We start from the raw sequence: 11,756 nt of genomic DNA, 5'->3' as shown, positions 1-11,756 counted from the left end.
ACAACCCGGAGATTTAGGGTTCCAATACACAGCGAGTACTCGCCGAGTCCATACCCTGGACTCGGCGAGTCCAAGTCCGCACCCCCCGATCAGTTCTGCGTCCCTACTCGGCGAGTTCAAGCCCCAACTCGCCGAGTCCCTCTTACAAAATAACACAATTAAATTTATATAATACCTGAAAAAATCTGGATGTTACAGCAAGCTTACATGGTGCCCTCACATGTTACGGTCACCTATTCGATGTGTCGGTAAACCAAACACGCTCCACCGAACTATGACAAACATTGAGTCACCCTTTCCTACCTTTGCTTAGAACCATTTAGTGTGCCGGTAAACCACACACGCTCCACTAACGTCTTCGCAAGGGTACAAAGTGTAATTTCATGGAATTGCATTAATTCACTTTTTCCTAAGTAACTAAGATTGGGAATTTGTAGAACATTTAGTTACTTTTGTACTTCATTATACTTATAATGGAAGGTTTTGTCCTATCCTACCCGTTCGGCTAACGACCCTCCATTAGTCAAGAGTGCGGTGGGTAAGAGTGGATACCCATTCAATCGCCATTTTATAGGCAATTTCCTTAAACACCCCTTATAGACCAGCTTCGTGAATGAGGCCTACTAACGGTAAGACTGACTTCTACTCATACATATGTGTATATATATATATATATATATATATATATATATATATATATATATATAATTTTAGACTTTTAATGTTATATTTAGTATAGGGTGTATTTTACACTTTTAAATTACTAGGTTGTCAAATTTAACAATTATACTTTTAATTCAATTAAATTGTAAACCAAAACTTTTATGCATTTATTAAGCCTCTTTTAATTATACACCTTAATTAATTAATAAAACCATAAGGGTGTGATTTGAACTTTTCAAAACAATACTAGGGTTTTAGAATTTAACATTTCTAGATTAAACTTTTAATCAACTTTTAAATTCCAAAACTTGAGGACAAGTTTTGAAACATTTCAAAACATTAGGGTTTAGAATTTAAATATACATCAAAATTAAACTTTTCATCAAAATTTAAATTCCAAAACTTGAGGTCATGTTTTGAAACCTTTTCAAAACATTAGGGTTTCAACTATTTAAATTTCAAAACTAAACCTTTGAGTTCGAATTTAAACTATAAAACCTAAAGGAGAAATTTGAAACTTTTCATAACACAATGATCAAATAACAAATAGTATAAATTAAACAATTAATTTCATCATTATCTATATTTGACTTAATTTCAATTTCTTGCAAAATAAGTTACCCAATTAATACAAATAATCCAATCTTTGTCATATAAGGAAGTTATTATCTAATAAATTGGTAATTATCAAGGATATTCTTTAAGAAACAATAAAATTCGTATTTTATAGGTTTAAAATGAATATGGTAATTATCCTTAAGGAAAACATTAACAAAATCCAAAATTTCCTCTATCTGACGCTCCGACTCTCCGAGTCACACTCTGGAACTAGCCGAGTAGGGCTGACTCGCCGAGTCCAAGTAGTGACTCGCCGAGTCAGGTCGAACAGTTAGCCAGATTTTAATTTTCAGCTACATAATGCATCAATACAATAGAAACCAATCAAGGCTCTCATACCACTGATGGGTTTTGATCATAAGAACATCCTTTGTGCTCATACAAACCCTAATGCTTGGATCTAAGTTTCTCAATTGTACATCCAGTTCATCCAAGACTATAAACTCTAAATCTAGCATATGATAATCCATATTAACATAATAATGGGTTTAAGATATTACCTAGATTGTTATGTAGCAATAACAATCACAATTCCTTCTTGTAATGACTTTAGAAAGCTTAGACTCACAAATGTCACTCCTCTAATGGTTCACAAACACCAAGAGCAAGAGGATGAAGAAGAGAAGAGAAGGAGGCTCTCAAAACGTATGGAAACCCTAGACAACTAGTTCACCACGTTTTTGGAGCATAAGGGTTCTATATATAGTGAGGCTATTAGGGTTATCTAACAAGGAAACCCTAATTTGGATGCTTAAGCCCTAAGCAACCCATGGACTCCTTTCCATGAAGGCCTTGGACAATTTCTAATGGGTTTCCCCATAGAATTCGTCCAACCTTATATAATAAGGTAATCCATAGCCCAATTGCAATTATCATATAATTACAATTTTAGTCCCTTAAGTTTAATTAATATCTTTTAGCCACAAACTTAATTCTTATTAATTCATGACTAATATTAATTAAACAATATGATTTCTCCTTTAATATATTATTCTCATAATATATTAATAAATCATATTTAATCCTTTCTCTCCATAATTCATCCTATCAAGTTGCTTTGGTGAAGGCAACCCAAAAGGACCATGCACCATCGGGTCAAGTACATACCAAAAATAGTTATGGACTTAGACACTAATCCAACAAAAGGGGCATGTGAACGTCATCTTGTCTTGATCTTTGGGGGCAACACGTATTTGATGAAAACCCTATTATCCATAAAGGCAACAATAATGCGATTTTCCCGCCAATCTCTCGAGCATTTGGTCGATGAAAGGAAGAGGGAACCGATCTTTTCGTATGCCTGAATTTAACTTTCTATAATCGATGCACACCCTCCATCCATTTTGAACTAGAGTGGGTACCATTACTCCTTTGTTATTCTCAACAACCGTGATTCCCGTTTTCTTGGGAACTACTTGGACCAGACTAACCCATTTGGAGTTGGAAATCGGGTAAATCATGTCCGCATCCAGGAGTTTGATTATTTCTTTCTTAACAACTTCCATCATGGGAGGATTTAATCTTCTTTGAGCTTCTCCTCTAGTTTTACAGTCATCTTCCATGAGGATCTTGTGAGTGCTTACATTAGGACTTATCCCTTTAATGTCTGCTATTGTCCATCCCATTTCCTCTTTATGTTCTTTCAAGACTTCAACCAATTGATCTTCTTCAAAGTCTTTCAATTGAGAGGAGATAATCACCGGAAGAGTTTCATCTTGACCTAGATAAACGTACTTCAAATGGCTAGGCAAGACTTTCAATTCAAGTGTGGGTAGTTGGATATTGGAAGGGGGTATCTTGTTTGTAGAATTAGATAAGGAAACTTGAGAAACATCCTTCTTTGTGGAATTGTTAACTTCTAAAATATTCACAATCTCTTCAACTTGGGAGTCCAATATGTACATATCCAATGTTTTCTTCAAACTTTCACAATCAGTACTTAAATTGGGTACCATCTTCAAAATATCTCCATGTGATAACTCGAATAATTCTTTGGTGATTGGTTCAATCACATCAACCCGATACAATGGAGAAATGTTGTTAGGGTACCTCATTGCTTCAAAGATGTTGAAGTGAATGGTCTCTCCATCAAACTCCATAGTGATCTTCCTATTATGGACATCGATTATTGTGTGAGTGGTATTCATGAAAGGTCTTCCAAGAAGGATCATGGAAGACTTTGAGGGGGTCTTCTCTTCAAGGTTAGTAACATAGAAGTCCATCGGAAATACTAGTTGATTGACTTGCACTAGTACATCTTCCAACACGCCCCTTGGAAATACACTTGACTTGTCCGCTAATTGAATTATCACTCCGATTTATTCTAAAGGTCCAACATTGAGAGATTGAAAAACTGAGTATGGCATCACTTTTATTGAGGCTCCATGATCTAGCATTGCACTTTCGATATGAAAATCACCAATAGTACAAGGGATTGAAAACATGCTCGGGTCCTTGCATTTGGGTGGTAGCTTCTTTTGGATAATCGCAAACACATTTGCATTGACTTGAATCTTTTCATTTGCCTTAAACTTCCTCTTATTGGTGCACAAATCCTTATGAAATTTGGCATAGCATGGAATTTGTTTTATGGCATCCAATAGTAATATGTTGATTTGAACTTTGTGGAAAGTCTCAAGAAATTATTTCTCTTCCTCCTGTTTCTTTGAGACAGCCAACCGGGATGGAAAAGGTGGTGGTATGTGATGAGTTTTGAGCATTCTAACACTTCCTAAGTGTACATGCAACCCTAATAAACCTTGGATCTATGTTTGTCTAAGATACATGCAAATAATTATTTTTCCAAGGTTCATATCCTAACTAGCATGGCATGGGGAACATGAATCAAATAAAGCTAGTAGAAATACTTACCTTGTAGTAGTAGTTGATTGCTTGGAGTTTTAGAGCGAAGCACCAATAGTGTGAATGCCTCAACTGGACATCACAAATCACCACAAACTTGGAACTTTGAGAGAATAGTCACTACTATCTTGAAATCGGCCCTCACCTCAACAAGTGTCAACTAGTCTAATTTCAAGAACCAAAACCTCCTTTATATAGTGTGGTGGATTAGGGTTACATCCATGTAAACCCTAATACCCATGTCTCTTCATTTCCATGAGATCCATGGGTTAAAGCTCCATGGACTTTTCCATGCAAGCCTAGCCCATTCCAAATAAGCATTAGCCCACACTATATAAATATAGAAGCCCATATTTAATTAGTAATATCTTTGATCTCTAGATTAATCCTAGATTAATTATAGATCAATACTAATTAAATAATATGATCTTCTATTAATATATTAGAACTTATAATATATTAATAAATCATAACTTGTACTATTCTAATATATTATCCATAAATTGTTCGGGTGAAGTGCAACCCAAATGGACCATGCCGGGTCGGGTCAAGTACATACCAAATATAGTTATGGACTTAGACACTATATCCAACAGTATGACCAATGGTTTGATGGGTTTGTTGGAAGAGTCGGGTTGATCAACGTTTGGCACAACCGCTTCCTTTGGGGGAGCTACAACTTTTGAAAGTTCAACAATGATGACTTCATCTTCTTCTTCTCTTGAAACTCTTTTAGGGTTTCTTTCTCCAAGTGTTTCCACTTCTCAAATTTATTGCACTCACATTGGGGTTCTACTCGGTTTAAGATCGAAGTTTTCCCCTTTGTTCTATCTTATTGAGAGCGGTATCCAATTCTTTGATTTGTTCTTGAATGTTTGAGAATGTGTTCTTGGTCTCTTGTTGAGATTGGATTTGGCTTTGAGCAAGAGAAGTAACGAGTTCTTGAAGGCTCATTTGATAGTTACCACTTGATTTTCCTTGTGGTGGAGGTTGTTGGTAATTTGCACGGTTGTAAGAAGTTTGTGGATATAGAAGTTTATGGGAGGGGTATTGTGGATGTTAAGGTCTCATCAAAATGTTTGGTGGATATTGCTTTGGTGGGTATGGGTTGATTGGGTTATTCATCCAATTTGGGTTTAAATTGTTTTGAAATCCCATGGGTCTTGATTGACCTTGATACCCTCCCATTGCATTCACATCTTACGGTTCACTTCCAAGTGTGGGACATTTATCCGTATAGTGCCCTGTCATTGTAAAAATATCACACACCATCAATTGTTGACCACTTCCCACCACCATTTGACTTAGCACATTAGTCAAATATAAAAGCTTCGATTCCAAGTTTTGAGTGTTTCTAACTTCACCAACCATTTGTGGAGAATTTCTCTTCACTTCATTTCGAGTCCCAAAGTTCCTGTGATTTTGAGAAATGGTTCCAAAAAGTGATCTTATCTCGTGAGGTGTTTTGTTGAAGATGTCACCACCACTTGAAGCATCAATCATCCTCCGATCTTTTTTGTTCATGCCCTCATAAAATTATTGAAGAAATAATTGATCGGGAATGTTGTGTTGAGGGCAACTTGTACACAAATTGTTGAATCGCTCCAAAAAATCATGAAAATTCTCATTCTCCCCTTGACGAATCCCCAAAATGTCACTTCATTAGCTTGATATCCGGGATGTGGGATAAACCTTTCTATTGAAGGCCTTGAGTAACTCTTCCCATGTGTGAATAGATCCCAGTGGTAAGTTGAATAACCACTCTCTAGCTTTATCTTCCAAGGTGAGCAGGAATGCGGTTAACATGAAATCATCCAATGTCACATGTTCGGGCAACATGCTAACACATATCATATGAAAGAACATTAAATACTTTTGAGGATCTTCTCTATCCAAACCATGGAGCTTGGTAAGTTCATATATGAAACTTCAGTTCAATTTAATTCCTTGGCGGTTTGCGGGATAATCAATAGCAAGAGGTGTATGAGTAACATCCGTCTCCATCATTTGTCGAAGTGTCAACTCTTGAGGGGGATTGGGTGGAAAGGGGTGATTGGGATATTGTTGCATATAATTGGGTTGTTGTTGGTAAGATGGATATGGGTATTGTTGGGGATTGTAGATTGGTGGTGGATAAGGTTGGTAGTTAGGGTATTGGTTGTAAGGAGGTTGTTGTGGGTACATTGGATTTTGGTACATTGGAGGGTGTTGGTAATTGGGTTGATTTAGGTTGTGTACTTGTTGTTGAACTTGAAAAGAATTGGTTTGAGGTTGGTTGTTTTTATGGAATTGTTGGTTGGGTGGTTGTAAGGGTGGATAATTGGGTTGGTTTTGAAGGGGGGCTTGATTCTAAGGTGGCATATCAATGAGTGGTTCTTGTTGTTGTTATCTTGGTTGTTGGGGTGGGGTATTGTCATCTTGATTGTTTGAGTTTGGGTTTAGGTTGGGATTGTGAGGTGGAGTGTGATTCATGGCTATGTAGTTTTCAAACGGAATGTCTTCAAAGGATTGACCAACAATTGGAGAACTCGGTTCAGTGTCGGTATCACTTGAAGTATGAACTTGATCTTTTATGTTGATTACTGCTCGAGCAAGTTGTTGTTGCTTTTCTTGTTTTGCTAACTTTTTCAACCTTTTTGCTTCTTTTTCAATTTCCGGATTGTAGAGTAGTTCACCGGTTCTTCTAGACCTAGCCATAAACAATCAAATAACAATAACCAATATCCCCGGCAACAGCGCCAAAACTTGATGGGACGTCAAGTCCACCAATCAAATTACACCCTTTGTTTGCAAATAAAACGTAATATAATGGTAAAAAGGGGTATCGATCCTTGGGGAAATCGTTGTATTCAATCACCAATGCAATCTAAAAGAACTATTGTAAATAAAATAACTAACTACAATTAAACTAAAAGGGGGGTGTTATGATTCTTTGAAAACTAAAAGACTTTAATAACTAAAAACTTGCAATTAAGCAAGAAAGCAAGATGCTCAAATATTGGAAAGAATTGGTAAACCAAGGTAATTCAACACAAGAACATTTGTGGGTTTATCATTAGGATTTAACATGAAGCTTTTCATTCATCCCAAATTGGTTATAACAATCATGAAGCATGATATGCCAAGATTTCTCATAAGTAGTATGGAGGTTGGGGAAGCCCACAACACACCTTCTTAATCAAAATCAAAGATACAATTGAAGTAATTGAACCCAAGAAGTTGATTAGCCTTAGGAATGAAGAAATCCCCAATTCCTAGAGGATATCAATGCTTACACATTCATAAATAAGTTATGATTCATAAACTAGAGATGATTTTTACCATCATAAAGCTCCTGTTCTAAGTAAATTCAATGATTCAATGCTAAACCAAAGAAATAAACTAACAATTGCTTATTAAAGTACCAAGCTCATGATCAAAGCACTAAACAAGCATAGAAAATATGAACTAGAATCATAGACATAAGATAAATGATAAATAAGCATAAATCCTTCAAAACCCCATAAAAATTCAAAGGTTTTATCCAAGGTCTACCAAAATAGAGAGTTTAGCCACTCATGGCAATAGAAAAACAATTAAAAAAGTCTAATTGCATAAAGAAACTACCAATATCTTGGAAAGATGAAAATAAATGAGTCTTCAAGCTCCAAAATCGCCTCCTACATGTCTCCAATGGTGCAAAATCGAGAATGAGGTTGATAGATCTGATCCCCTAAGGTTATGGTGTGCCAAATGACCAAAATGCCCAAACTGGGCAGTTGCGTAGGTACCCACGCAATGGAGATTCCACCCGTGAAAGTGTTGTTGTAATGCTATTGGCTCCTCATTCCTCCACTCCACCCTTCCAATACCAAAGATTCCTTTGGTCCCCTCCATATCCATGTGATTCAAACCAACCAATCATCAATTAGCTGCAAAAATGGATGCTCCAAGCCCAAAATAAAAGTCCAAGATCCATCTTCACAAGCCCACTTCATCCAAGCCTTTAGCTTTTTAATCTCAATTATTCTTTGGTGGATCCGCTAAACCCAATAATGCATCGGAAATCCCATTAAGCGCAACTCCAATCAATTCGCAACCACAGTAAGCTCCAAAATCCTGCAAAATCTCTTATGAAAAATAAAAAGTCCCGGATATGATCCATGATAAAGAAAATAAAGAATATACAATGCAAAACTAATTAAAAAGAGCTAAAAGTCAGATAAACTAATAAAAATAAGGAAATAAAATAAGCTATCAGATAGAACGATTGGTGTAATTCCCGAAGTTGTCCCATCGTATGAAGTTTCCACCACCAACCGAGTTGAAGCATAGTTGATGATTGATGATGCGCATGGAATAAGTCCTAGTAGAGTCTAGGAAATTTTTTGTTATTGTTTGGACACCTTAGTATGTGCTAAAAATTGTTTTGTGATAATGACTTGGAAAACTGCGAGACAATATTTGGAACGAGTATGAGTAGGTGTGAATGGTAGTAGAGACCTATAGTACTGGAAGCACAGGACTCACACTTGGATCAGGGAAAGTCACAAGGTTACCAAGAAGCTAGTAATTGATACTGTTTTATTCAAATATGCCATTACCATCATTTCTGTAATGACTAAGAAGATGATTGTTATTCTGACCCTAGTGGTCATATCGAATTGATTTCGACTATGATGAGTATGTTATGTGGTTCCGAGAACCAAGTTCGATGTTGCACCTGACTTAAGATGGAAGCATTAATCAAAGAGATCAGTAGAGGTATCATGACGATTGCTTGTAACTAGAAATGCTACCTTTTAAGATGTGGTTAGAACATGAAGGAAGGTATAGTCTGTTTTGGAATTTGACTCTAAAATACCTGAGTCTAAGAGATGCATCATATGATGAGAGGTCATTAGAAGACGATCCATCGGTCTATTATGATAATCGAAGGAAGAAACTTATCTCAAGTTTGTTAAAGAAGGAGTCTCCAATAAAGATCAAGATCGCGACATGAAGATCATGATTGGAAATGTAACATGAGATAGAGAGCGGGCCCAAGATCGGGCACCGCCTGCAGTCAGGAAGTCTTAGAGTTAGATACTCGTTTGAAGAAACATGAAAGTTATGGTTATTACTTAGGATGAAGAGATAACGTATGGAGTCATCATATGAATCCTGTTTCATTGACGATTCTGGGACGTAATTATCCTAAAAGGGAGATAACTGTAACTCCTGTAGATCCGAGTTAGTCACTTTAGAGATAATAGGGGTCGAAAAAGACTTTTCGACAAAAGGGTTCTGTACATATAAAGAGCGCCGAAATCCGATTTATAACGAAGAAGTTATGACCCATCGAAGTTTCACGACGGAACCGGCACGACACTAGGAAGACGTAAATAGTGAATTTATGATAGAGGGACTTTTAGGGTTAGTGATCTAAATGAAAGTCCTAGAATATGTTAACCTGAGAGCATCCATAAAAGGAACGCCCAAATCTGACTTCGTATGAGGAATTTATGATTTTTCGAAGTTTCAGCTTAGCAGTGTACGACCCGAAACTCGAATTTTAGTTTGAGCGGTTTTTGGCCTACAGAACCTAAATGAGTGTTGAAGCTCTCATTAATAGGAAATCCATGATAAAAATATAGACGAAAATGGAGTTCGTATGAAGGAGTTACGAATTCTTCGTGGTCATTTAACAGTCTAATCTCCCCTACTGTTAGATTTATGATCGGTCAAGAGTTAGCCGACAAAGTCTAAATGAAAGTTGTATATCTTGTTTTTACCTATGCGTGGATATAAATAACGTCAAAAACAGAGTTCGTATGAGAAAGTTATGAATTTTTGAAAATCGACTGATTTCCACCCTGTGAGCGATGTCACGTGTTAGCAACAGGAGAAACCTTGGAGCCTACGCAACACCACGACATGGTGAAAGGCACCACGACGTGATGACACTCCTGGAGACCTATAAATAGAGGCTCGGGGCTGCCTCTTTTCCTCACACCTTTACCCAATTCTTTCTCTTTGTATACTCTCTCTCTCTCTCTCTCTCTCTCTCTCTCTCTCTCTCTCTAAGCCCCAACCCCCCCTCCAAAAAAAAGCCCAGGGAAGCGCCTAGCACGAGGCAAAAGCCCCGGAGCGCCCAACGGCTCCGAAAAGAAGAGCCTTCGGCTCAGAAACTCTGCTTCGGTGGAGCCCGGTTTGAGAAAAACCCACTGTAAGTGAGCTACGCCTATCCTATCCTTAGTATAGCTTATGTTTAGATATAGTAACATTATTAGGACCTTAAAATAGTTATTTGGGCTATTATTATGAGTTATATAAGAGTGTTGCCTAACGCTTATATAATAGTAATAGTACCTAGACTATTAATTAGTCGCGGTTAACTAAACCCTAGTGGTATTAATACTAGGTTTAGTCAATGGAAAATTGTTTTGAGATAACGAAGTGTTGTCCGAGTGCTGAGTCACCACCTTCTTAGGTGAGTGCATAGTTACTTTCATCTTACACATAGATATGAAGTATTTTATATAAACTACGTGCTATGTGTGCATATTACTTGATTACTTGCTGTTTATGCTGGATGAACCATTTTACATATGTTTTAAATGATTTAAACTATATACGTATTTTATATCTACAAAATGTGTTGGGTAGAACATGGGTGGATTAAATATGAGATAAATGATGAGCGATGAAAGATTAGATGAATGATGAGCGATGATATATAACTGGTAAAATATGGTGAGAAGCGATGACCTAAGCGATGAGCCAAATGATGAGCCAAACGATGACCTAAGCGATGACCCAAGCGATGGCCCCGTCATCTAGCACAGTATAGATGACAACCATGGACTATTCTAGACAGTCCAGTGGAACACTACCATGCTCACAACCTGTAGGTGTTGTGAACGATGTGTTCACTGGTGTACTCTAAAAACCCATTGACATGTATTGCGAGTGGATTCTCATAAGCAATATTGTCGATAAACGAGATAACCTTGGCAGCTATGAATTTAGTGTCTGTTGAGCAAACCCTGGAAACGATGGATTTTGTGCCGATTCATTAGGATAATCCTTAGGAAATAAGAACGAGGAATACCTAATTCTTTGGGTAAATCCTTAAGAGTAAAGAAGATAATGGAGATGGGTAATTTGGTTAATTGTTTCATGATTAAACATAATAATTATATTATTGCGGGTTGAAAACCCAATGTACTCACTAGGTTTCCCAACCTGACCCACTCCAGCTTATTTGTACCACATGTGTCGATACGAAGGTACTTTACACTGACAGATTTAAAAGAGATGTAGACCACTAGTGTAAATAAATGTAACTTCTATTTATGCTTATGTTCCTGTATTAACGATGACATCATAAGATTTTAAAATTAATAAAAATATATTTCTTCGGAAATACTTTGATAACACATTTATCATGTGTTTCTGGGAACAAATTCCGCAACATTTTTATTAAAAGTACTCTGATTTTTATAAAGCATAAACAAAAAAATCGGTCTATTCTAACCATAAAAAATGGGATGTCACATCTAGGCTTAAAAAAAGATTTGACAATTTTTTTATTTATTTTGGAAATTTGCATGTATGCACAACTAACAGTTATATAAACTGCTGATAAGCAC

Source organism: Lactuca saligna, chromosome 6 (assembly GCF_052625555.1).
Source record: "Lactuca saligna cultivar CGN05327 chromosome 6, ASM5262555v1, whole genome shotgun sequence".
Lineage (NCBI taxonomy): Eukaryota > Viridiplantae > Streptophyta > Magnoliopsida > Asterales > Asteraceae > Lactuca > Lactuca saligna.
This window is presented reverse-complemented; position numbering follows the sequence as displayed.